The sequence below is a fragment of the Protopterus annectens genome, chromosome 3.part0 (assembly GCF_019279795.1).
Source record: "Protopterus annectens isolate FY-2018-M chromosome 3.part0, PAN1.0, whole genome shotgun sequence".
In the NCBI taxonomy this organism is placed as follows: Eukaryota; Metazoa; Chordata; order Ceratodontiformes; family Protopteridae; genus Protopterus; species Protopterus annectens.
The window spans coordinates 1437300583-1437326450 of record NC_056731.1 but is presented as its reverse complement, the minus strand read 5'-3'; positions in this window follow the sequence as shown (position 1 = coordinate 1437326450).

Genomic DNA, 25868 nt, shown 5'->3' with positions numbered 1-25868 from the left:
ATAAAAAAGTATAAAAGGTCGAGGGGAGGGGGGTACTACCTACTATTTCTTTAAATCTCTATTTAGAAGAATGGGTTTAATATTGATTTTGTCATTCAGGCCTACCCCAATGTTAGCTCGTAGCCTTATAATCCATTCTAGTTCCCTAGTTTCTACTCTATTCCTAACATCTCCAACTCTACTGTCGGTATAGACTTTATCTGTTAATAAAAATAAAAATTTGTGTGTCTCATCATGGTCCCTCACATGCCTGGTTAAGGCATTTGTCTCTATTCCTCTGGTGATATCATATACATGCTCCCTCATCCGGTCTCTCAGCCTTCGCATTGTCATTCCAACGTAGAAGGCAGGATAGACTGTGCAGTGTGCCAAGTATATAATATTCATACTGTCACAGTTAGCTAATATTCTGAAGGTAAACTCCTTCTTTAGATCTGAATATAGAAATCTATTTCCAGTGTCAACGAAGGTGCAGTAATTACATTTATTGCAGGGGAAGGTTCCATATCTGACTGCATTTTCTATTCTTGTTTCCATTGGTTGTGGTCCACATAATAATCTTTTTTATAGATTTTTTATTCTTAAAAGCAAATCTCGGGGTCTCACCTACCAGCCTTTTAACATCATCATCATCAGCACATAATATATTCCAGTTTTTTCGATATACTTCCTGTAAAGATCTAATGTTACTCGAGTAGGATACTTGTACTCTCATGTGTTTCTGACTAACAGTTCCTCCATCTATGATGGTATCCATATCTGAAAAGTATGGCTTACCTGTTCCTTCCCTTGCCTCAGATAGACCCACTAATGACTGTTGTATCTCTTTTTCACTGTACCCTCTATGTATGAACCTTTCCTTCATGTTCTTGATCTCTTCCTCATACTTAGTTTGATTAGCTGTGAGTCTTGATGTTCTCAGTCCTTGGCCTCTTACAGTGTTCTTAAATATATGTCTCGGGTGCATGCTCTGTCTATGGAGATAGCTATTCCTATAACATTCTTTTCTATAGATTTCAGTTTCCAGAATACCTCTGTCTGTGAGACCAGCTAATAAAGGTGGTTCTCTAGTGGTGATGGATTATCTTTTATTAAGGAATCTATGATGACAATGTTGAATGATAACATCTCTTATCAGAAAGTAGATATTCAACAGGTGCATATAAGCAGCATGTTAATATACAATGCATTATTTGAATGCTTACAGTGTCGAGTTATTAGCCAAGAGCTATTCAAGTACTTCATAGCAGACAAACCTGTTCTACCCATCATACAAGGACTCCCTAAAATACATAAACATCCCAGAGTGCCCCCATGAGACCCATTGTATCAGGGAGGGGCTGGTGCACTGAACCTTTGTCCATTTATGTGGAGCACCACCTTAAAACTGTGTTGAAAAAGAATGTATATATATTAACTGATACAAAAACAGTTTTTAAAAGATCTGTATGCATTTTGTAAGAGTATACCTGTGGAGGATAGATGGCTCATGATTACGTTGGATGTGAAATCTCTACTCACAGTCATCCCCAATAGTAAAGGTGTTGAGCTCTTCAAACAGTATTTAATGGAAGACGAAACATATGATGTACAAGTTATTGATTTATTATCACTGTTGATGGAACTGATATTAGAGAACAATATCTTTTTGTTTGAAAGAAATTTATATAGACAAAAGGACGGGCACTTCATGTGCAAATGGCTACGCAAATATTGTTATGGCTATGTGGGAGAAAGAATTCCTACTGACTGAGATGGGAAGGCATCTGAAGTTCTACAGGTGATTTGTGGATGATCTCTTTATTCTATGGGGAGGTGATGTAGCCTCATTTCTATCATTCTTCCACAGAATAGACAATAGTACCAGAACATCAAGACTCACAGCTAATCAAACTAAGTATGAGGAACAGATCAAGAACTTGAAGGAAAGGTTCATACATAGAGGGTACAGTGAAAAAGAGATACAACAGTCATTAGTGGGTCTATCTGAAGCAAGGGAAGGAATAGGTAAGCCATACTTTTCAGATATGGATAACATCATAGATGGAGGAACTGTTAGTCAGAAACACATGAGAGTACAAGTATCCTACTCGAGTAACATTAGATCTTTACAGAAAGTATATCGAAAAAAATGGAATATATTATGTGCTGATGATGATGATGTTAAAAGGCTGGTCAGTGAGACCCTGAGATTTGCTTTTAAGAATAAAAAATCTATAAAAAGATTATTATGTGGACCACAACTCATGGAAACAAGAATAGAAAATACAGTCAGATATGGAACCTTCCCCTGCAATAAATGTAATTACTGCACCTTCGTTGACACTGGAAATAGATTTCTACATTCAGATCTAAAGAAGGAGTTTACCTCCAGAATATTAGCTAACTGTGACAGTATGAATATTATATACTTCGCACACTGCACAGTCTGTCCTGCCTTCTACGTTGGAATGACAATGCAAAGGCTGAGAGACCGGATGAGGGAGCATGTATATGATATCACCAGAGGAATAGAGACAAATGCCTTAGCCAGGCATGTGAGGGACCATGATGAGACACACAAATTTTTATTTTTAGTAATAGATAAAGTCTATACCGACAGTAGTGGTGGAGATGTTAGGAATAGAGTAGAAACTAGGGAACTAGAATGGATTATAAGGCTACGAGCTAACATTAGGGTAGGCCTGAATGACAAAATCAATATTAAACCCATTCTTCTAAATAGACATTTAAAGAAATAGTAGGTAGTACCCCCCTCCCCCCTCGACCTTTTATACTTTTTTATACATTTTTATACTTTTATATATATTTATACTTTTATATTGTATGTATTAAGTTGTATGATGTAATATGCTGTTTCTATTGTTGAGCTGTTTTTAATTTTAAGCTTTTAAAATTTTTCACACTAGATATAAAACTTTTTATACTAAGTATATGGCTTTAAGGATTAATTGGGCAGTTGATGGCAATGATAAGCTTGGTATAAATGCTGTGCTTTACTCTTCTTTGATTGTCTGATGAAGTGGCTGGTGCCACGAAAGTGCTCACCTCTTTTGCTAATAAAGCTGTTATTCTACATAGCCATGGCTGCTACCTCCTGCTTTGTTTTTTACTGTTCATATATATTTATATATATATGTATATCTATACATATATGGATATGTTGTATCTGTTAAGGTTGTAATATTGTTACACACGCAGATATCTAGATGTTGGTATACATTCTCTGTACTGTTGCATGACAGGACTGGCTGATATGTTTCTGAAATATTGAATATCTGTGTATCTGTCATGGCTTAGTGGTACATCACTTTGTCTAGGTTGTGCAGGGTTCTTGGTTTGAGCCTTGCAAGAGGTGTTTACTTTGTTGCTGGGCAGAACATAGCCCTTTGGAAACAGAGTGATTAAGGCACTTTATATCAGTTGTAAGCAGGTTTGCGTGGGTTTGCACGGAGCTAAGCACTGCCTACACAGGTTAAGCAATTTAGAAGCTGAGTGTATGAAAACGTAACCGGAGGCTAGTGCAAACCCAAGAAAACCTACTTGCAACTTCTTTAAAGTGCCTTAATCACTCTGTATACAATGGGCTGTGTTCTGCCATGCAACAAAATAAGCAGCTCCTGCAAGGCTCGAAACCAGGATGCTGCACACAATACACAAAGTGATTTACCACTAAGCCATGGCAGATATGCATAATTGTGATGATTTCACATACATATCATCCAGCCCAGGTATACAACACTACAGGGAATGTATTCCGCCATGTAGATGAATTTGTGTGTGTGTGTATATTTATCTTTAAATGGATAAAACATATATATATATATATATATATATATATATATATATATGTATATATATATATATATATATATATATATATATATATGTATGTATATATATGTATTTCTATACATATACATATATATATATATATATATATATATATATATTTATATATATATATATTTATATGTGTTTGTGTACATGTATATATATATATATATATATATATATATATATATATATATATACATATATATATATATATATATATCAGCCAATACGCATACATCCATAGATATATATGTATACATCCATATGTCCACATATATACAGCACTAGGAATGCATATATGTCAGCATATATATGGCTCACCTTTCAAAGGGAGAATTCCATGTGTCCAAAAGCTGGAAGGCCAAAAGTATGTTCTCAACATTGCACAATCTTGCAATAAATGCATTGAATGTGCAATGAGCGAATGTCACTATGCATTTGCTCATTACAGATTAGGCAATTTGGCTGCAGATGGCACTATAGTGGGGATGGGGAATATTTGCCTACCCCCACTGTAGTGTGAACTTGGAGTTATTATATCACAGTAGGGGTTTGTGGGGGGTTGTGGGGGACCCAGCCCCCCAGACAGGGGGGGTGCAGGAAAGCATGCCCTGTGTTTTGAACTTTGGTACATTAAGAAATGACGGATTTGTCCTTTTGGTTTGCAGAAAGTGCCGTTCGAAGAAATGATTGTCTCCCTTTCAAAAGTGAACACATGTATAGCAATGTAAGTATATATGGACATACATCTGTAGATGCAACTGGGAATGTAACCACAACATATATGTCCACATGCACCACTGATGGGTTTGAGAGACCCAAACATACATCTTGCATGGATAGGTACCCCCCTCAGTCAAACACGTCTGGCCTGCAATACAATACCAACCTTAGCAGTTCCCATGACCAAGACCCTATACAACAAGGGCAGTACATGTTAACTGTTCTCCATCCCACCTGTAGGATGTCAGGCTGTCATTACTGACATATCATGCAGTGCAGTCAAGTGATGTGTCATGCTTGGGGGAACCCCCTTGGCAGTGCAGTAAGTAGTTGGGATCCCTCATATGATCCAATAGGCCTACACATGACAAAGGATTCACCAATGTTGGCAAGGACAACCACAAATCCACCATATCAGCTAGTAACTACCACCCAGTAGCCTGATTACCCTGGTCTGCAGGGACATGGAACATATCAACAATGAACCCATGGCCAATGTCACTGGTAATCTTAACACATGGGACCCCGCCAATGTTGGACTTGTCAAAGGCAGAGAATACAATCTGAACCTGGTATACCTCCTTTACCCAATTATGACAAGTGTAGATGAGGGTTAGGAGATGTACAATGCCTATGTAGATCATAGCAGGCTTTTGTACACCACCCCACATGTAGGAATTTGTGTAGTTGTTAAGGGATCTACCTCCGTTCACAGAATATGTTTTCACCAGGTCTGCTTGGCAAATGCCAACATTCTGCAGGTGCCATTCCATGGACATACAGTCCTTCATAGGTCATATATGTGTTAATGCCCTCCTCCACACTGTAGAGGTGTGCAGCACTACTGTGGTTGCTATAACTCACTGGGTGTGGCTGCTGTGGACACATCCGCCATTATTGCAGTTACTGTTGCATCTATCCCCCCACATAGCTGTCTGAAATACTGTACAGTGTAGGTAATCAGGTTGTTAGTTGTTTACAGCATTCACAGTAGTTGATTGCCTCACACCCTCCTAAGGGTAGGGCTATGCCACCGGCATTGGCAAACAAGTTACTTAGGTGAGGATCACAGTAGAGTGGGGAGATGGACATACACCCTGACATTAACATGTTCATTGTCATCCAAATTGCAGACTGCATATATAGTAATGTGTGGTTGTGCCTATCCTTTCTTGGTGGGATTACATGTGCAACAGATGTGTTACCTGCACTGGGACATACCTCCATGTGCAGAGTCTTGTACCTGTACTGCATCCAAACTAAAGGGTCTGTGTGTTGTACCCAGCCATGGCATGTGTACCACCCACTATACTTACTGGTGTCCACTGTAGAAGACCTGCTGACACCACTAAACCCATTAGCCATGTGGTACATGGACAAACACAACACAATCAGAATAATGGTGACAACAATATAACATTGTTAATTACAGCTATGATGCATCATATCTGCACAGTTACACTGTCCAAGATATTAGCATTTTACTTTACTTCTGACAACATGCTTCACATCATTCCATTGCCACACTGTTGGGCAGTCACCTTGTGCATCAGCACCATGTTAGCCTGTCCCTGCAATGATGTTACAGATGTCAGGGAGTGGCACAGGTATCATCATATGCACAGGGTGTGTTGTTGGTTTCCCAGAGGACTAGGCTGAGCCATACAATTGACAACATGTGTGTGTGTGTGTGTGTGTGTGTGTGTGTGTTTGAGGGGGCTGAGTACTGTTATGGGCCACTGGTGATGTTGTGTGTGCAAGTATGTGGTTGCCCTATGTTTTCTGTTAATGTGTGTGTGCCTGCATGCACACAGTTCCTCCATGTGGCTGCCCTATACAGGTAATTGTGAGACAGCTGCAGACTGTACCTGGCAGGGTTTGCAGTTCATCATCTCAGGCCATGGACACGGGACCTATGCCTGGCAGGGGTGCTACAGGCACTATCAGGTACAAAGCCAGATTGAGTACTGTCCCCCAAGGTTGACAGACATCCACTGGATCCTGATCCCTCCTGGGACTGGCAAGGGCCACGTGCACATGGTCTGCTATGATGGTCTGTGGACAGCACCCCCCCCACAGTGCTGGGGCTGGTACTGCCATTACGGGAGCAGCTGTGACTGGTGGGACACCCATGGTGACCTCCAGCTGCTGGTGTTGCTGGCATACGTCCATGTGGTGTTCACAACCATCCCACCGAGTCCTGACTCATGGACATGACATTGTGGATGAGATCCAATGTCTCACCCCACCATCTATCCATGACCTCGGTGTAATTACGGATGGCACCTGCTAGGTCACAGATGCTATCAGTTACAGAGGTATGATGTGCCCTCTGCACCCTTAGACCCTTCCTGGTGCACCTTTCCATTCATGCCTGTGCCTCCATGACAGTCCGGAACATGCGTGTGGTTGAAATAGATGTGGCACGTCTGTCAGGGGCATGATGACCAGCAGTGCTCCGACTAGCACCCCTAATCATCTGCCTATTTGATACCTTGCCAAACATCTGGCTATGGCTGCTGTGTCCTGACACGTGTGCCATAGATACCACACTGTTCTGGCCAATGCCAACTGTAGACTGTTCCTCAGCTAAGGCCAACGGTGATGAGGTATGTAGAGGCAGTGTGACTGTGTGCATGGATGGGGTGGATATATGTGTGTTGTCAATTGGTGGCTCAGCATCAGCCCCTGATGACCCTTCCTGTGCCTCAACACACCTATCCTCATGGTCACTGTCTGTATCAGTGACATCAGATTCCCTGCGGGGGGGACCCAGCCCCATCTCGCCACCTGTGTGGGGAAAACAAGGAACAGACTGTAAGACCTGTACATCACCACTAAACAGTACATACACACACACGTATACACACACACACACACACACACACACACACACACACACACACACACACACACACACGCACACATGTGCACGTGCAGACATGGCCAAACACACAGTCATACACACATGCAGTTGATATACACGGCAACCCATACACTCCACCAGCCAGCACCTACAGACAGCTCCTGCACCCCATAACACACACAGTAGCAGGTGATGGTGCAGTACAGTATCACACACAAACCTGTAATTACACACATGTCAGCATGCAGGACATGTGGCCCTCAACAGCATGCAGTGCAACTGTAGTCAATCAATGTTACCAACATTATACATGGCTGTGATGCATGGCTTCTGTTAGTAGGTGATGGCCCTCCCCCTGGAACTCACTGCACTCATGTCCACAGCATTGCTGCACATCTGTTCAGCACCCTGGCATGTACTATGAACCATACCTCACAGGTGTACACACCATTGCAGGATGTGTATTTGTGTGTCAGTTGTGTTTCCACTGCTGCTCACAGCCTCTGTGTGTTTCTGGATCACATGTGGACACATGCGTTTAGTGAATGCTTGATGTGTATTCACAGATGTTATTGTCAGTGGTGCATGTATGAGTGATAGACTACCATTATACTGACCACAGACACAATGTACTGTACCTATGGTGAGTTTAGAGACCATTATTGACAATGATTGAGCCCTGGCTGATGTTGCCTGTGGTACACATAGGTTTGTAGGTGAGTACTGGTCTATTGGTCCTGGGGCCTACATAAGCATAGCCTCAGGGGTTCCCAGCCATGCACCACCCACTAATGTTATTCCCCTGTGCCCATGTCAGGCTGTGGCACAGGCATACTACCCAGGGTGAATTTACCATTTCCCATCCACTTGTCAAGTGTTTCTGTAAAGAGGGCCAATGAGTAGCATTGCCTGACATGTATGGGTAGTCCGTTCCAGAGTGTGGGGATTCCCCAGGACAGGGCCCTATCCCTCCAGTATGTTCTGTGTAATGTGTTGATGAGGTTTAGGGCCCTGGAGCATGCATTTGCAGAAGGAGTGGGATGTCTTTATGTGTAGCATGTTCAACTGCTCTGTGTATGACATAGCTGTTTATGTTGGGCAGATGTCAGCTGTGCCTAGGCAATGTGCACTGGAGTGTAGCCAAAGTTGTCTGAGATGGACTGTGTATTGTATGTGTTTAAGGCTGGTATTCCCATTAGGGTGGGGTGTGCTCTGTCAGTGCACATGTACAGCATGCATTATGGGTAGGTGTGTTAGATGTGTACATGGCCTACATCTTAGCTATGACATGCACAGTGAATTGCCAAGCATAACCTTAAACCATATTCACCATCATCTAGCTGCTGTCTTGCTGGTATCCCAGAGGTACCTAAATTGTGATGGGATAGAGTTGATGTCAGTGGCCACAGCTGTGGCATTGCTACAGGGTGGCTGCAATATTACAGTACAACAACAGCTGAAGTCCACAGTATTACAGATTATGTATTACTGCTTATCAGTACTACACAGCAACAGACCCCACACCTCACATATGCATGATCTACCTGTACAGATGCATACATTACAGTGGTCTACTGATATGCCCTGGAACCTTATCTGAATGCTCCATGTCTGGTGTGTGTATAGCACTCACCTCCATGACTGTAAAAGTCTGTAGCTCTTGTGGGCGGGCAGGTGCTACCAGACTCATGAGCAGCTCCTCTACTCTGGTGAGGGGGTATGGATGTTATGCTCCCCCCCGTTGCAAGGCGGTCACCGAGCACTGCAGCGGCATGGCGACGTACATGGAAGAGCAGGTCACTACAATTGTGGTGGTCCTGCTCATATGTATGGCTGTGCATCCTCACCTCATTCAACCTTTGGACTACATCATTCCACATGGCTGTTCCCTACTGCTAGTCATGGCTTGTCCGTGAGAACATCAGATGGTAGTTCTGGATGATGGTAGTGATTATAATTTTATCCTCAGCGGCACTGTAGGTGGGATTCCTCAGGTTGCTCCATACTCCCCGAAAGACATAATGATGGAAATATGTCTGACCAACTTATATGGCAAGTTTACCATAATACAATACACATATCAGTCTCCCGCCACCATATCAGCTCCAACATAATGTTCACACAACGCTAGTGGTATGTCTCTGGTATATGTACCATTGAGTCATATATTGTATTGTACAAAACTTTCTGCTATGTGTTTATAGATATGCTCCTTGTGGGGACACTAGAGTTGCTGGGCTGCTACAGTGTATTTCATCTGCATGCCATTGTCACTGCCACTATGCTTCCACATATGCATGTGGTATGCCTGCTATGTGATTGCTACACATCTGCCATTCTATGATATTGGGGATATCTATGGATGCAGTTGGACATGTTCTGGCATTGTGTGGACTATTACAGCCCACATATGTTCCATGACAGTTACACACCAGTATGTGTAGGGGTTATTTGCCAGCAGGAACACCACTCCCACCTAATGTGCACATGTTACCAGTCCACATCACATCCGTGACCCACCATGGAACCTCATTATCTACTGTTCCATCACTACCATCATGTGGAACCACCTCAGTGGATGGTGTGTCCCCCACATGCAGCGCACACAGACATATGTCTGTCACCCAGTTAGGTCAAGTGTCTTATGCATTGGGAGCTCCACAGAGACATGGGGTATGTGCTACATCACCTGGAGGAATGCAGTACACATACACAAGGTTCGACATGCATGTCCCTCCTGCCCAGCCCACAGCCCAAGCAGCTTTATGTCCATGTAGATGCTGTTGCGACTGTCCATGGGTAGGCACCATGTTCCTTTTGTTCCCATGTGGGGGCCCAATGGCCTTCACATTCCAAATGTAACTACCAGTCCACAGTGTTTAACCACCACATGTCATATACCAGCCCTGTATGCTGTCTTGTTTGTCACCACACCCGACCTACATACCAATATGTGCCTAATACCCTTCACCAACATAAATATCCTACCTTCTCATACAATTGCAATGTGTTCACAACATGGGTTACACATCACACTCCACACTCCATCTTGCAGCCATGTACTGGTGTGTAGGTATGTTGTGTATTGATGTGTAATGTTCTCTCACACATGTCATAGCAGGGGACATGTATTAACATATACATATATATATATATATATATATATATATATATATATACATATATCAATATATTCATATATATATATGTATATATATATATATATATATATATATATATATATATATATATATATATATACATAAATACATATCTGTATATATATATGGGTCACCTTCAGATGCCCGACAACGCGTTTCGCTGACACGGAATCCGACGGGACGAAAAGACCGACAACGCAGATGACCGACAAGGTGAGAACCCGACGGACTCGGTAAGTGTGCGATCGAGTGAGGGATTTAGTGTTAGGGAGCGGACAGGTAAGTGTGCGATAGTGAGGGACTGTGGGTTTAGGGGTGGGTTAAGTGAGTTAGGGTTAGGGTGCAGGTAGGGTGTGTGTGCGATAGTGAGGGACTGTGGGTTTAGGGGTGGGTTAAGTGAGTTAGGGTTAGGGTGCAGGTAGGGTGAGTGTGCGGTAGTGTCGGACCTTGGGGTTAGGGGTGGGTAAGTGAGTTAGGGTTAGGGTGCAGGTAGGGTGAGTGTGCGGTAGTGTCGGATCTTGGGGTTAGGGGTGGGTAAGTGAGTTAGGGTTAGGGTGCAGGTAGGGTAAGTGTGCGGTAGTGTCGGACCTTAGGGTTAGGGTTTGGGTTAGGGATAGTGGATATGTTATGTAGTGTACTGTGTTGTTTACGTGTAGTGTGTTGGTGTAATAGTTTTCGGTGTTTTGCATTGTCGGTATTTTTTGTTGTCGGTCTTTTGGTGTCGGTGATTAGTGTGTCGGCGAAACGCGATTTCGAGGATATAAAGGTGATCCATATATATATATATGTATGTATGTATATATACATATGTGCATATATGTGTAGATATCATTATGTGTTGTTTATATACTTATGTAAATTTATACCTGTCCAAGGTTCTGTAGACATACACAGCTGTGAGTATGTATCACACATATATGTATCTGTATGTGGGATGCATATGAACATCTGGACCATGCTCATGTAACCCTCTTTACTTAACAGATTAACTGTTCTGCCTTGCTGCAACACAGACAGGTGTCACATGTGAACACAGACTAACATTAGGGAGGTGTATATGGTGACAAACTTTAGATAAGCATATTATTCTGCTAGGGCAGTTGGGCATGCTATGCTACACTTTAACATGACTGTCCTGCAGGTGGTGTGGTCTCTCACCCATGTATCTATCATGGCAGCATTAATACCCCCACCAGCCATTGACCACAGTGATTTACAGAACACAGATATCATGGGTCACATCTTTGCCATTCACTGCTGGTCTGCATATTTGACAGGTATGTCCCACTGCCCACAGGGACTGACACTACTGTCCAGTGCAGTTGTTGAGCAGAACATCATTACAGGAACAAGTACTGATGGCACATATACATCCTTTCACATTATACATCCTGTTATTCTATGCCATTTACTACATGCAAGTTAATGCATATCTGTTTCACATACCAGTTATGTAGTTTCCACTGTAACATAACCCTGAGCTTTGTGAACCTTCTTGATGTGTTTTTTTTTTTTTTTTTTTTTTTTTTGTCTTCTCTCTCTCTCTCTCTCACTCTCTCAGTCTCTCCAGTAGAGTGATTGAGCTGGTTTGAATAGATTGCAGCATGCTTTTGTTGGTATTGCACATGATCAGGTGGTGGCCTCTGCATCAGTCAGTGTCCACCAGTTGCTAATTGCATGCAGCCTGCTGTGTAGTACTTCAGTTAACCACTGTCATGGCAACCCTGTAGTATAAATTGCTGCCTTCTTTGTGCGTTGTCCCTTCACCTTTCCAGTATGGATGACATTGTTCCTGTGTGTGGACATCAGTGCTACAGACAGCAGGTAGCAATAACTCTTACAGCAGAACCTGCAGACACAGGCTAAATCCACATTTGGGTAAGGTTCCAGACCTACAGACAGTGTGAGTAGTGTTGTTGTGTGCACTTGCTGTTCTTACAGGGTTTCTGTGTACATGGTACTATTTCATGGAATGTTGTCTGTCTGCATAGCTCTCAACAGTGGGCCCATCTGTATGATTCCAGGGGGATTGGCTGTTAGGTTTTGTCTGTGCACCACACAGGTATTGTCCCAGATATATCTGTGGCATTCTGTCTGTTGAGTGCTATCAGTACATGGCTACATCCATTTGTATATCAATGTTGTGTCCCTGCATAAGGGTATGCTGCAATGAAACCTGTAACACCAGCAATTTCCAGGGTGTGTAACACCAATAATGCAAATATGGCCCTATGTTCCTGCCTCTGTCCTCCATATATATGCCAGTCTTTGTCCTGCTGTGATACAGGCAGGGTTGTTAGGTAATGACCTATCATTATTTATCACTAGCATTACTGATATCATCCCAGTCATGCCATGGACTCCCACTCCAACTGTTGGGCCAAGTCCATACATATGGGGGCAACATATGTGCCCTGGTACATTACAAAGTTAAGTGTGTGGTACACAGTGTTCCTTGCCCTTGCACAGCCTTTTATGGGGGGGGGGGGTCTATGCCATTAACCTAGGCTATGACACCTTTTCAGGGATATAACTTTTAAGACGAGGGTCATTCAGTGTGATAGTGAGATGTTAGGTTAAGCAATGTTATGTACAAGATATTGTGACATTAACACAGGTGCTACTTTTCCCCCTAGGGCTTGACTACAGGGTGTAATTGGAGGCTGCTGAACTACATCTGTAATTGTTTACTGTTATGTATCCTGAAGGCAAATCCTGTTTCTACTGTTGTACTAACTGAAGGCCTTGGCCTGGACAGCATATTATGGTACATAAACACATTGCTTCCATCTACTGTTTTGTGTGGGCCTTGCATTCATCACTGATTACATATTTCAAACCTTATGTGGTGTCAGTACTGGCATACATTATTGTACAGTACACGAATAAAGGTTATCTGTGTATGCATACCTGTGTGTCGTGTCATGTCCTTTGAATTGTGGGTGAGTATATGTTTAATATCAGTATTCACATTTGTGGGAATGGTTGCCACACTACACATTTTACAGGTGGCAGTTGAAGGACTTGTGGCTGAGGGCTATACTTTGCACCCAGTACTTCCACACTACTTCTACATATGTATGGCTATTGATACCTTTTGTGTGTGTATATGTGTATGTACCTATATATATCTCATATGGCTATATATATATATATATATATATATATATATATATATATATATGTATATATGTATATATATATATATATATATATATATATATATATATATATATATAGCAGATATACCCCAGGGATTACCTCAGTGTCACTGCTCAACAGAGGCACAGCAAAATAATGGGTATAGTTCCCCATACTAAAGGGGTGGCGTAAGCCACAAAACTATGGGCTAGGCTTGTAAATGCCCTCGGGCAGATAGCCTAGTATGAACCTATGAACCTATGAACCTATGTATATATGTATATATATATATATATATATATATATATATATATATATATATATATATATATATATATATATATATATATATATATATATATACGTATATATGTATATATGTATATATATATATATATATATATATATATATATATATATATATATATATATATATATATATATATATATATATATATATATGTATATATATATATATATATATATATATGTATATATATATATATATATATATATATATATATACATACATATGAACATATGTATGTAGCTATATACAATTGATATTATGTGATTATTTGTGAGTCATACATTAATATATATATATACATATAGCTGCCTATCTGTCTACATTTACAGATATATATCTGTCCATATGTCCATGCATGTTCGGCTCATATTTTGGCCTGTTCCTCATTCACTTGGTAATTGTCATGGATGATCACAGCATTGATCGCAGCATTGAAGTCAGTAACTAGTGGCAACACTTTTGTGATTCAGACTTCATCTCCTTCTTCACATGTGTTGTAATATATATAACTGTGCAACTAGCACCATTTTAAGTGTATCAGAGAATTAGTTGACATATATCCCTATTTAAGCCCACAGTGTGGCATACTTTGTCCAGACTTATTGCATTAACAGGTTGTGTGGTGTGATAATAGTACATTTCCTGTACTGTTGACTGATTGTGTTGCATGATATGTGTGTGAAAACTTCAAGTTATGCATATTTTCCATGGCTTAGTGATAAATCACTTTGTGTATGGAATGCAGGGTCCTGGATTCGAGCCTTGGAGAAGCAGCTTATTTTGTTGTTGGGCAGAACAAGGGACATTGGCTACAGAGTAATTAAGGCACTTTTAAGCAGTTGTAAGAGGGTTTGCATGAGTTTGTGCAATGGTAAGCACTGACAACCTCTGCTTATATTTTCTTACAGTCAGTTAGCTTCAAATCCCTCAACCTGTGTAGGCATCGCTTACCCCCATGCAAACCCACGCAAACCCACCTACCGCTGCTTACCAGTGCTTATCGCCACTTACTCCCATGCTAATTCCTTTAAAAGAAAAGAAAAACAGTTTGATTGGAAAATGGTGAAAAATGGGGCACAAAGAGGGAAAGACAGTAGGGAAAATAGCTAGGCATGTGCAGAAAGGGTATAGGAAAGGTACATAGCTGCACATTTCTTCTACAGCAACAGCTGTGCATATTACACTATATTTGCAGGTACATTTGGACCCTCAAAACCCTGGGAGAGGGGTGAGGACAACATATATTCATTGTGATGCCAATTAGACCAGATTACAGGTGTCCAGTGGACAAGTGCACGAAATGGACAGCTATGTATAGGGTGAGATTTTTTGTGGGAACAGATTGTCCTTTTTTTTTCAGGTGAGAGTGGGCTGTTGAGTTGGAGCAGTAGGTATATTTGAGGAGGCAGGTTAACAGACAAGACACACAAGACGCATACAGGGCCAGTATATGACACAAGTGGGGGGTAAACACCTTGGACGGGGAGGGGTGTTTGGAAGTCGCAAACCCATGATCACCCAACTGGAAACAGTGGGACTAAGGTCCCCGCCCATTGGCAGTCACCACTGCACCTTCACGGACCCGAAGGTGGCTGTGCTGAGGGCTGTGTAGGGGGGCAGGCTCACCCTCTAATAGTGCCACTCAGCCCTCAAGCTGGTGTAGCCGCTCCAGATACTCCAGATTGAGCTCCTTACGCACCATGGCCTGGACCTGTTGACGGGTGACAGGTTCCCCTCCATGTCCGCTCCGAGGGGGAGGTGATCCCCATCTCCTGCAGCAGTTCTACCAAAGGTGGTGCAGGGCCCATGGAGGAGGAGGCCCCAGGCTGGATCCCAGATGTGCTGGTGCCTGGTGCCATGGCCAGCTGAGGTGGGACAGGTGGGTCTGCTGGGACTGGCCTTCCCATACGAGCTGTGTTGTCACAAGTTTATGACAGATATCGGTTAGTTACAGTCAAAATAATTCAGGATTAGTTATAACAGCATGCATAGATATTCCCATTAACCCAACACGCCAGATTTAACACAGTTGCAGAGCAAGCAGAACACATGCATATATGGAATAGTGGCCATTACAGGAGCATGCAGGATTCTTTGATGGCAACAGGCTACCAATATGGGCGGATTTTCACATGGCACATGCATAGAAACAAATGTGTATATTTATAAACCATTAGGACATATGTCCCAACAAAAGTTTGGAGTGTATACATACCAGTTGAGGAGTGTCATTGAGTTATTATGCATATATGGTAGGGGTGAGGGAGAGAGAGTTCAATTAACAACTTCATAGATTAGTACTAAGCTAACTGCCCTTGCGGGCCATTTTAAGCTTAGTCAATTATGCCTTATGAGATTCAAACCCTGCACCTTGTGTTTGTAAGGCAAACACCTTAACCATTAGGCCACCCTCCCAACCTTAATATACCCTTGTAGTTTTCACAACATTCTTAGTCACTGCAGTGGTTTTTCCCTTACATGTATTATTACACTACACAATGGCCTTATATTGTACACTAGTATGTTTATATATTATTATATACGTGACCTGTGTCTTATATACAGGTGTGATAGGCTGCAGGTGTTAATGCAACATATGTTGAGAATTGCTGTTATACACTTTGGGTGGGGTGCTAAAATGACAGGTTTGTTTCCATATACATTCTCTGACTATGTACACGTTTGACTATCAGTTATATGTCATTGACAGCTGCCTACATTTCTTGGATTATCACACTGGATTTTCAGGGGAACAGGGTACCAAGCTGGTGATATGGGCCATTTATTTGGATATGCTGGGCAGATTGGAACAGTTGTGGGGTATGAATATGCATACAACTTACAATTCGGACATTATAGCAAATTCTGTACTGTTGGGAGTAATTATGCATACAGCTTTCTATCTGAACATTGCATCAAAATCTGTACAGTTCTGGAGTATGATTATGCATACAACTTAGTAGCACTCCCAGGATTCAAACCCCTGCTGTGTATAACAAAATATTATAGCTAACATCACAGTACACTGTACTATTAGGGAATTGATGAAAAGCTTTTGACTGTTTTCTATCTAAGTCTCCCTAGCTTGTACAATATAACTGACCTCTTGGCACTTCCAACATTGTTATGCAGGACTTCATACTCATTTTATCTGCATACCACAGTGTGGGTGACACTGCTTAAGATACAACAGTACTATTTGTAGTATGGAACAGATCGGCAACATATGAGAGAAGAGTAAACAGAAGCAATCCATGGATTATACCTTTATTCACAGACTATTACACATTTATTTCTACTGGTACAACACTTTTTAAGGCTCTTATATTTATTTGTTATGACAGTACATGCAGACTGATTACTAACCTGCCTCGTGATGCAGCCTTTGCAGCCTAGCATCATTGGCTTGCTGGTTCACAGCCCGCTCATCTGCAGCTGTCAAAGAAATGCAGTGATATTTAGTCATACCTATCCATAGTATACACCAGCTAGGCAATTATTTACTACTTAGTAGAATGAGTACTTAACTTAGTAGTGAGGCATTGGGCATCTGCTGAGACTTCTGGATCCACTGTTCCAGTACATCTCCCCCTCTGCCGCTTCAGATCATCATGATGTTTCCTGACCTGCTCACCAGTCTGGGGGATACCTGTGGCACTGGTGAGGTCACTGCCAAGACTGTCCCTGGCCCCCATTTTATACTGCGAGCCCTGGTACTGGCTCTTCAGTAGTCGCTGATCATGGTGTTTTACCAGGAGCCATACCATGATTTTTAACTCCTGGATGCCCCAGTGCTGCGCTTTAAATCGAGTACATTCACCCACGCCAGCCATTCTACCTGCAGTGGAAAGCTAAAACCAGTTATGTGTAGTATTCCCACCTGTGGGGTTTAAATATAGCCATCTTCCTGCACTTCCCCATGATTGGCCAGTTTTGAAAAGGCTAAGCTATGGGCAGACCTGCTTACATGAAGCTGGCACTGCTTAAAGAGGTATACCACTAGGCAGATTGAATTGGCTCCCCTACACATTGCTTACACTTACTAACTTGAGCTGTGCTGTGTTTAGCATTGCTTAATAGTCAATTAGCACTATATTTGCCATTTGTCAATGATTTATTCTTCATTGCAGGTTATACGTGTCTGATATCTGTGATTCATGTGTACATACACTGCATGGGGACTTCTACACTTTATTACAATAACACCTAAAATCTACGCTTACTGCAGTACTCCAGTTTACATATTTATGTTCTGTGGCAGGTTATCCAACATCACAGTGTACATAGATTCAGTTCACATGTCTGGTTTGGTTTTCCTGTGGTGAGGATTAGATTGCTGATACCTCATGCATATTTATTGCTATGATGGCTTCATGGTTAACTACTGTGACTATAGTGTACAAGGTCTTGAGTTTGAGTCTTGCAGAGGCAGTTTATTTTGTTGCTGGGCAGAACATAGGCCATTGGATAAAGAGTGATTAAGGCACTTTAAAGAAGTTGTAAGTGGGTTTGCGTGACAGTAAGCAATGCTAACCTCTGGTTACAGTTTCTTACACTCAGTTAGCTTCTACTTTGCTTAATCTGTGTAGGCAATAATTACCACTCTGCATATGCACTTAAACACACTTACTGCTGCTTATTTCTGCTTAAACCTGCTTACTAGTGCCTTATTCATTATGACAGTGACACTTCACATGTGCATTTAATGCAGTACTCCAGTTCACATTTAAATGCTATTATGTAGGTTATACAGCAAAAAGATGTAAGAATATGTTTATATACAGATTTCACATGGAAAATAAGTGCTGCAGTGGGACTCAAACCAGAGATGCCTGTACTTTAGGTGGATGCCCTAACCACTACACTGTAGCTGTGCTGTATCATTTGCATATATATTCCTTGTTATCCTCTTCAGCCTTTTCAGCTGCTTTAACCATAGCTAAGCGATGGGAAAACCCGTGCACCTATGGTTAGCTGTACTCGGGGTTTTAAAATAAATAAACACAAGGGTTTCTTCATTTTATTTCAATGTACTGTTGCTGTTGAACACATGGGGACTGTTGGTGGGGATATGTGGACACCTCTGAATGGCCTCGCTCATTTATTTACACTTTCTTCTGTTCTAATTTGCAGGGGCATGTTTATTCTGAGAGCTCTGCTCTCAGACACACCCCCTGCACTCGTCCACCCTCAGGGTAGGCTACACAGCTCAGGCAGAGCGCATTTATTAATATGCATGACGTGCTGTCGTCCTCCTCTTCAACTGCCGCTTCCGTGCAGGACTAGATTAGTCCTACACGGAAGATAAGTAAATCCGAATCTGTATTTCTCCTATTTTATCTTATCCCCAAACCTTTAGTTTTATCCTTATTTAATGTCATACATTTTCCTTTTAAGCAATCTACTACACAAAATGTTGTTTCCTTCATCTATAAATTATTTTTAGTAACTATAATATCATTTGCATATGTCTTTAAAACTGGAATATGTATACTTGGTTGCATTATATACTTTGCATTCTTTATTTTACTTCACAACTTACTTACTACCATATTCATAACTAAATCAGGTAAATGCCAAAGGTGGATAACTAGTACTAATACCGAAACAACAACACAAAGTAGAGAAATACACCTAGTGGAAGCAGGTGATCAACTCCAGAAGGGAAACCAGAAGAGAACACTCGAATATAAGACCAGAACAGTTTATTTAAGTTCCAAAATCACCAAAAGCTTTTTGTCTAAACAAATCAAACTTCATCAGAATAAACTCTGTTTTCAAACATTGCCTATATATATCACATCACCAGTAATTGAAAAGAAATGATTAAGACAATTAACCAGTGAATTTAAAAGGCAAATTACTTGGAATAGACCAAATAATTAAAGTTAACTGAATGATTAAAATCCATGAAATTAAAAAAAAAAATACATCAAAAAACACCATTTCATTTATAACATAACCTCATATGCCATAGAGTTTACATATAAAATTAATACATTTAACGAATTAGTGAACCCTAAGATGTGTCCTCTCTAAGAAAAAAAATTAAAATATTGAATGTGATATATAACATATAATAAAAAACATGTTTTAATAGTGTATGCATCATACTTTAAATTTAAAGCTTTTTGTTTTAACACTGGGGTTAAAGAAATAGAATAATGTATGTCCAGAGGGTGGTTTGCATCTAGTCTCAAATGCCATAATAGCTCTTTTAACTCATTTTTTCCATGTTCCCCTGTAGGATTATTAACATTTTTTGCAGGATAATAAAGAAAACAGTTTTAAATTCAATGCATAACTATGAGTTTCTATACAGTGTATTGTTTAAATTACATTTTAACATATAATTATGTTTGTAGATATGTTTTCTCAGTAATCTTTCAGTTTTTCCTATATAAAATGCTGTACAGGTAGAACATACATATTCATTTGGATACATCTGGTTTCTAAACTGTATTTATATTGACCACAAGCACCACCCTTTGTAGTGCATCTTTTTCCTTTATTACCCCTATTATTGGGTGCCTAGGCAGCAAGACATTTCCCTGTGGTACATTTGTTTGGGGATGCATTGCTGAAGTGACAGCTGCAGAGAAATATTGCTTTTTTGTGAATTCCTTGTGGGCAAAGAGAAGCACACACTGCCTTGCCCACAGCTTTAATAACCAAGTGCATGGGCACAGAAGAAGTAATGAGTGTTGTGCTCAGTGTACAGTACATGTTTATGTAACTACAACATGTAGAAGTGTGCTACAGTATGGAGAATATCCTGCATACTACTGTAGTTAAACTTATGCTCCAGTATGCATTTTAGGTAATGTTCTCTAGATATTGTGAAAGGGGTAGTGGACCACACACACCAATTATAAAGGTGCTGCCAATTGTGAACTGCATTTTTACTGCCACTGACATGCCCATTGGACAGCCTGCTGTTAACTGGCATATTGTCTGCTGTCTTATGTTACCATGTGGGCCATGGACATTATTTCCCCCTGTGTAATTTGGCTATTGAAGTTGTGGGCATAGCACTGCATTCTTCTGTTTGCCCACAGGGGATTCACAACATCCATATTTCTCTGCAGCTGAATATCATTTCAGCCATGTGTTCCCAACCAAATGTACCACAGGGAAATGTCATGCTGGTTAGGTGCCTGAACCCATTTTTGGGATCACTCATCAGACCCATCATAGAGTACAATGCCCCATTTGGGATGTACCTTACAAGACACCTGCAACAGCTGGAAAGACCACAGAAGTACCTGACCAAGAGGATCACTGTCCTCAAACAGATGTCCTATGCAGCTTGCCTGAAGAAACTCCAGCTGTACTCAGTTGCATACCGCCTACTCAGAGGTGATCTCTGCCTGACATACAAAGCCATGTCCAACACAGAATTGATGGACATGCTCCACCAAAAGAAAACCATATCCCCTCGAGCCACACGCTCTAGGGATCTAAACCTCACCACAACAATAAATAGGACGTGCTGGAGGGATAGATTCCTGTCCTAGATACTTCCTATGCTTTGGAACAAGATTCCAATCTACATTAGGCAGAGCTCCTCGCTGAAACTCTTCAAGAGAAACCTTGAAGAGTGGATAGGAAACAGAAAGTTTACCCCGGGATACCTTCAGTGGCTCTGCTGGACAGAGGCACAGGGAACTAATCTAAGGGGGTGGCAAAAGCCAACACCTTCTGGCTAGGCTTATAAATGCTTTCAGGCAGATAGCCTAGTACCTACCTATGAACCTATGAAATTATATGTTTGTAGTACAGTGAAGAAAAAAAAAACACAATACAAATTTTTCTAAAATGTAAGAGTACAGAAATTATAGAAAATGTTATATGATTTTTTTCCAGAATTAAAAAACAAAATGAAAACTCTAGCAAAGCTAGAACTTCCAATAAGTGACCTCCGAAACCTCTTGTGTCAGATGCACATGGGATATATGCAAATGAACCTTATGAACATCAGGTGTTTCAGCTAATTGGTAACTCTGAATGCCCATGACTTATTTTGTCATTTTAATGGACAATTTCAGGCTAATAAAGCCAAACCCTACTAACTGTGGATATGAATATTTTGGCCTTGTTACAGCCTCATTAGAAACACAGGGCTGTTATACCCAACTGATGTCCATTATCATTAGTGTTACTGCAAAAATATCCCAAACAACAAAGTCAAACAATTCAGTAAAAACAAAACGAAAACTCCAGCAAAGCTAGAACTTCTAATTAGTGTCATCCCAAACCTCTTGCATCAGAGGCACATGGGATACATGTAAATGAATCTTGTGAACATCAGGTGTTTCAGCTAATTGGTAATAATGAATGCCCATGACTTGTTTCATTGCATTAATGCACAACTTCAGGGCAATAAAGACAAAATCCATTAGCTGTGGATATGACTATTTTAGCCTTGTTATGACCTCATCAGCACAAGCAGAGTGCTTGACTAAGCATCAGAAACACAGGGCTGTTATACCCAGCTGAAGTCCATTATCATTAGGGTCACTGCAAAAATATCCCAAACAACAAACTAAAACAATGAGTGAAAAGGTCAATAAAAAACAATCAGTAAAAAAATTACAACTCCAGCAAAGCTAGAAATTCTAATAAGTGACCTCCCAAACCTCTTGCATCAGAGGCACATGGGATATATGCAAATGAACTGTATGAACATCAGGTGTTTCAGCTAATTGGCAATTCTGAATGTCCATGACTTGTTTTGTCATTTTAATGGACAATTTCAGGCCAATAAAGCCTAGCGTGTGCTATACTGATGTGTTTATAACAAGGCCGTAATATGCATATTCACAGCTAGTGGTGTTTGGATTTCTTAGCCTGAAATTGTTTATTAGAATGACAAAACAAGTCATGGGCATGCAGCATTGCCAATTAGCTGAAACACCTGATGTTCATAAGGTTCATTTGCATATATCCCATGTGCCTCTGCCACAGGTGGCTTGGGAGGTCACTTATTGGAAGTTCTAGCTTTGCTGGAGTTTTCATTTTGTTTTTACTGATTGGTTTTTCAATTACCTTTTCACTCATTGTTTTAGAATTAAAAAATAGTAAAGATATAAACAGTAACATGACTGAATATGGATATTATAAGAATAGAAGCAAATAGTATAAGATAATAACAGACAACAAGTAATTATATGAAATATGAGTAATTTAGAATGTGAGCAATTATGCTCAATGGGAAATTAATCTTATTAGTGATATTAAGGGAAATCAGATTATGGTTATGGAAGAAAATGTGGGGGTCTAAAACATATATCAAGATAAAACTAAAGCAAAATGTATAGAGAAAAAAATTACATTAATATTTTGACTAAAGTCTTATAAAACTGTAATTTTGTAAATATGTATGGAATTATGTAGAAATGTAAATATGTAAAGATGTAAATATGTAAATAATATGTCATGTAAATAACATGAAAATAAAGGACCCCTACTCTTTTTGATAAGTTCCAGTGGATCTTTTATATCAACCAGAGCTGCCAACAACTCAGGCAGATGGGGCCTCAGTTTAATGTGCCATGTATTGATTGGTTCTTGCATCTGTTAAAATCTAGCTTGCTTCACTCTCCTCCTGTCAATCTCCATGTCAAATCGCCTTTATAAACATGTATAATTACATCATATCCCCTTCAAATGACATTTAAACCATCCTATTATATCCTCCCTACTCCCACGTCAAACACTTGAGGACATTCATACATTGCGAATTACAACAAAATACACAAAGCAAATCTAGAACTAATATACCAATAACATTAATATTTTAATAGCATAAAATCTTCCCTAAAAGGATCATCCAAACTACACTATTGCTCTCCATATTGACTTTATCATGACTTACAACTTATCGCTACTTCAACAACTTTCTTTGTTATCCTAACTCACAGAACATAAGTCATCATCATCTCAGACCAGGCATTCCCAGCACAACAAAGTTTAAACTAACATATCATAACTCTTACTTTCATCTTAAATACCTCTCCCTCTATAAATCTGCAACCCAAAAAAAAAATGGTTTGACCTCCTAAAAGCACTACTGCCCACAGCCCATATCATTACATCTACTTTTTCTAGTGACATTCAGCTGAAAGCAAGTCCAGGTGACTCAAGTCTTTCATCAACAAAACTGAACAATTATCAATATGGATTTAAAGAAATATACCACATTAATATCAGAAGTATCTGTAATAAAGTAATTGAACTCCTTGCCTGAATTAAGTTTTATTGACCAAACATCTTAGCCATCACAAAATCTTGGCTCAAACCACACATAATACTTGTGGAGATACTTCAGCCTGGATATAATATCAATAATATCATGCAGTCTGACTAACCCATTAAAAAAGGATGTGGTATATGAATCATGTACTCCGATAACTAACTGTAACCATCTCTTCCCTGCACACTGCATCCTTTAGCAATGCAGAAATCCTGTTAACTAGCATACATATATATAAACACAATCAGCTTACTTTAGCCACTATATACTTACCTCCTGAATCACAAACCATGACAACTACTATCCTGGATGACATATTATTCTGGATCTCACTATATATTAAGCACCACACTCTCCAATAAAAAAGAAAAAACAAACAGCTAAACTGAGTCATGTACTCAAGAAAATACTTGTTTGAATGGTTTACTGCTTTCGTGTTTATTAAAATTAATACATTGTCAGAACCATTCCACATTTAAAATATAAGCAATTAAATAGTTTTGAAAAACACACAGCCTCAAAGAACATTCACTCGTGGGTGCCTCATAATCAGAACACAGTTAAAACCTCCTTAAAGAACTACTATCAACCAAATTCATTCAATATTAGTAAAAAATTATAAAACCATAAAAAAACAGTTAAATACTTAAAAACTAACAAATGTTAAAGATTATTAGCTTGTCTTTTAAGTTCACTAACAATCAAATGTTGTCGTTAATCCCCAGGGGACTAGTAGCATCCAGTCATAACTGCCAAAGCATCTATTTATGCAGAAGCCAGTTTTTCCAGTCTCCAGAGTAAACTGCAGCACCAATCTGTTCAAGAGCCAAGAACTTGTATTTTCCAGGACTGGCACAGGTCAAGGAATGTTTGCATAGCCGGCCTTAGGCATAGGCCAACTATGCAGCTGCCTAGTGCGCTGCTCTAATAGGGGTACTTTCCCAGTATTTATTTGGTGTAGGTAGACCAGGATGGGGGCACCGGGTATTGTGGTGGGGGCACCATGGAGCCCTTTGTCTAGGGCACCAGTTGACCTAAGGCCGCTCCTGAATGTTTGCCAAGGGCACTTCTGTTGTCAGGTCTCTGTAAACTATATAAGTGGTGATAAATTCTCTGATTTAAAGCATTGTTGGTCTTGCCTATGTAGAAAGCTTCACAGTGACCACAATAGGCAAGATAGACCAACTACTCTGACCAACAGCTAAATCTACCACCATTCCCATATCTGATTATCTTGTTATATAGAATTCCCATATAATTGGTCTCGATAAAGCTACACTGGTGACACCTACCACATCTCTGGGTCAATGGAAATGAAAATGTAACATTCAAGGTGGGTCTTTCCAACATGTTCCTAGTGTTGTCCCTTCTTTTGTATGTGAAAGAGGGTTTCTGTAAACCTAATTCCTTGACCTTTGTCAGTCTTGCAAAATAGAAGTTCTTGGTTCTTGAACAGATCAGAGCTGCAGTTTAATCTGGGGATTGGAAAAACTGACTTCCACATAAAGAAATGCTTTGGTAGATAAGTCTGGATGCTACATAGTCCCTCAGGGATTAACAACAACATTTAGATCG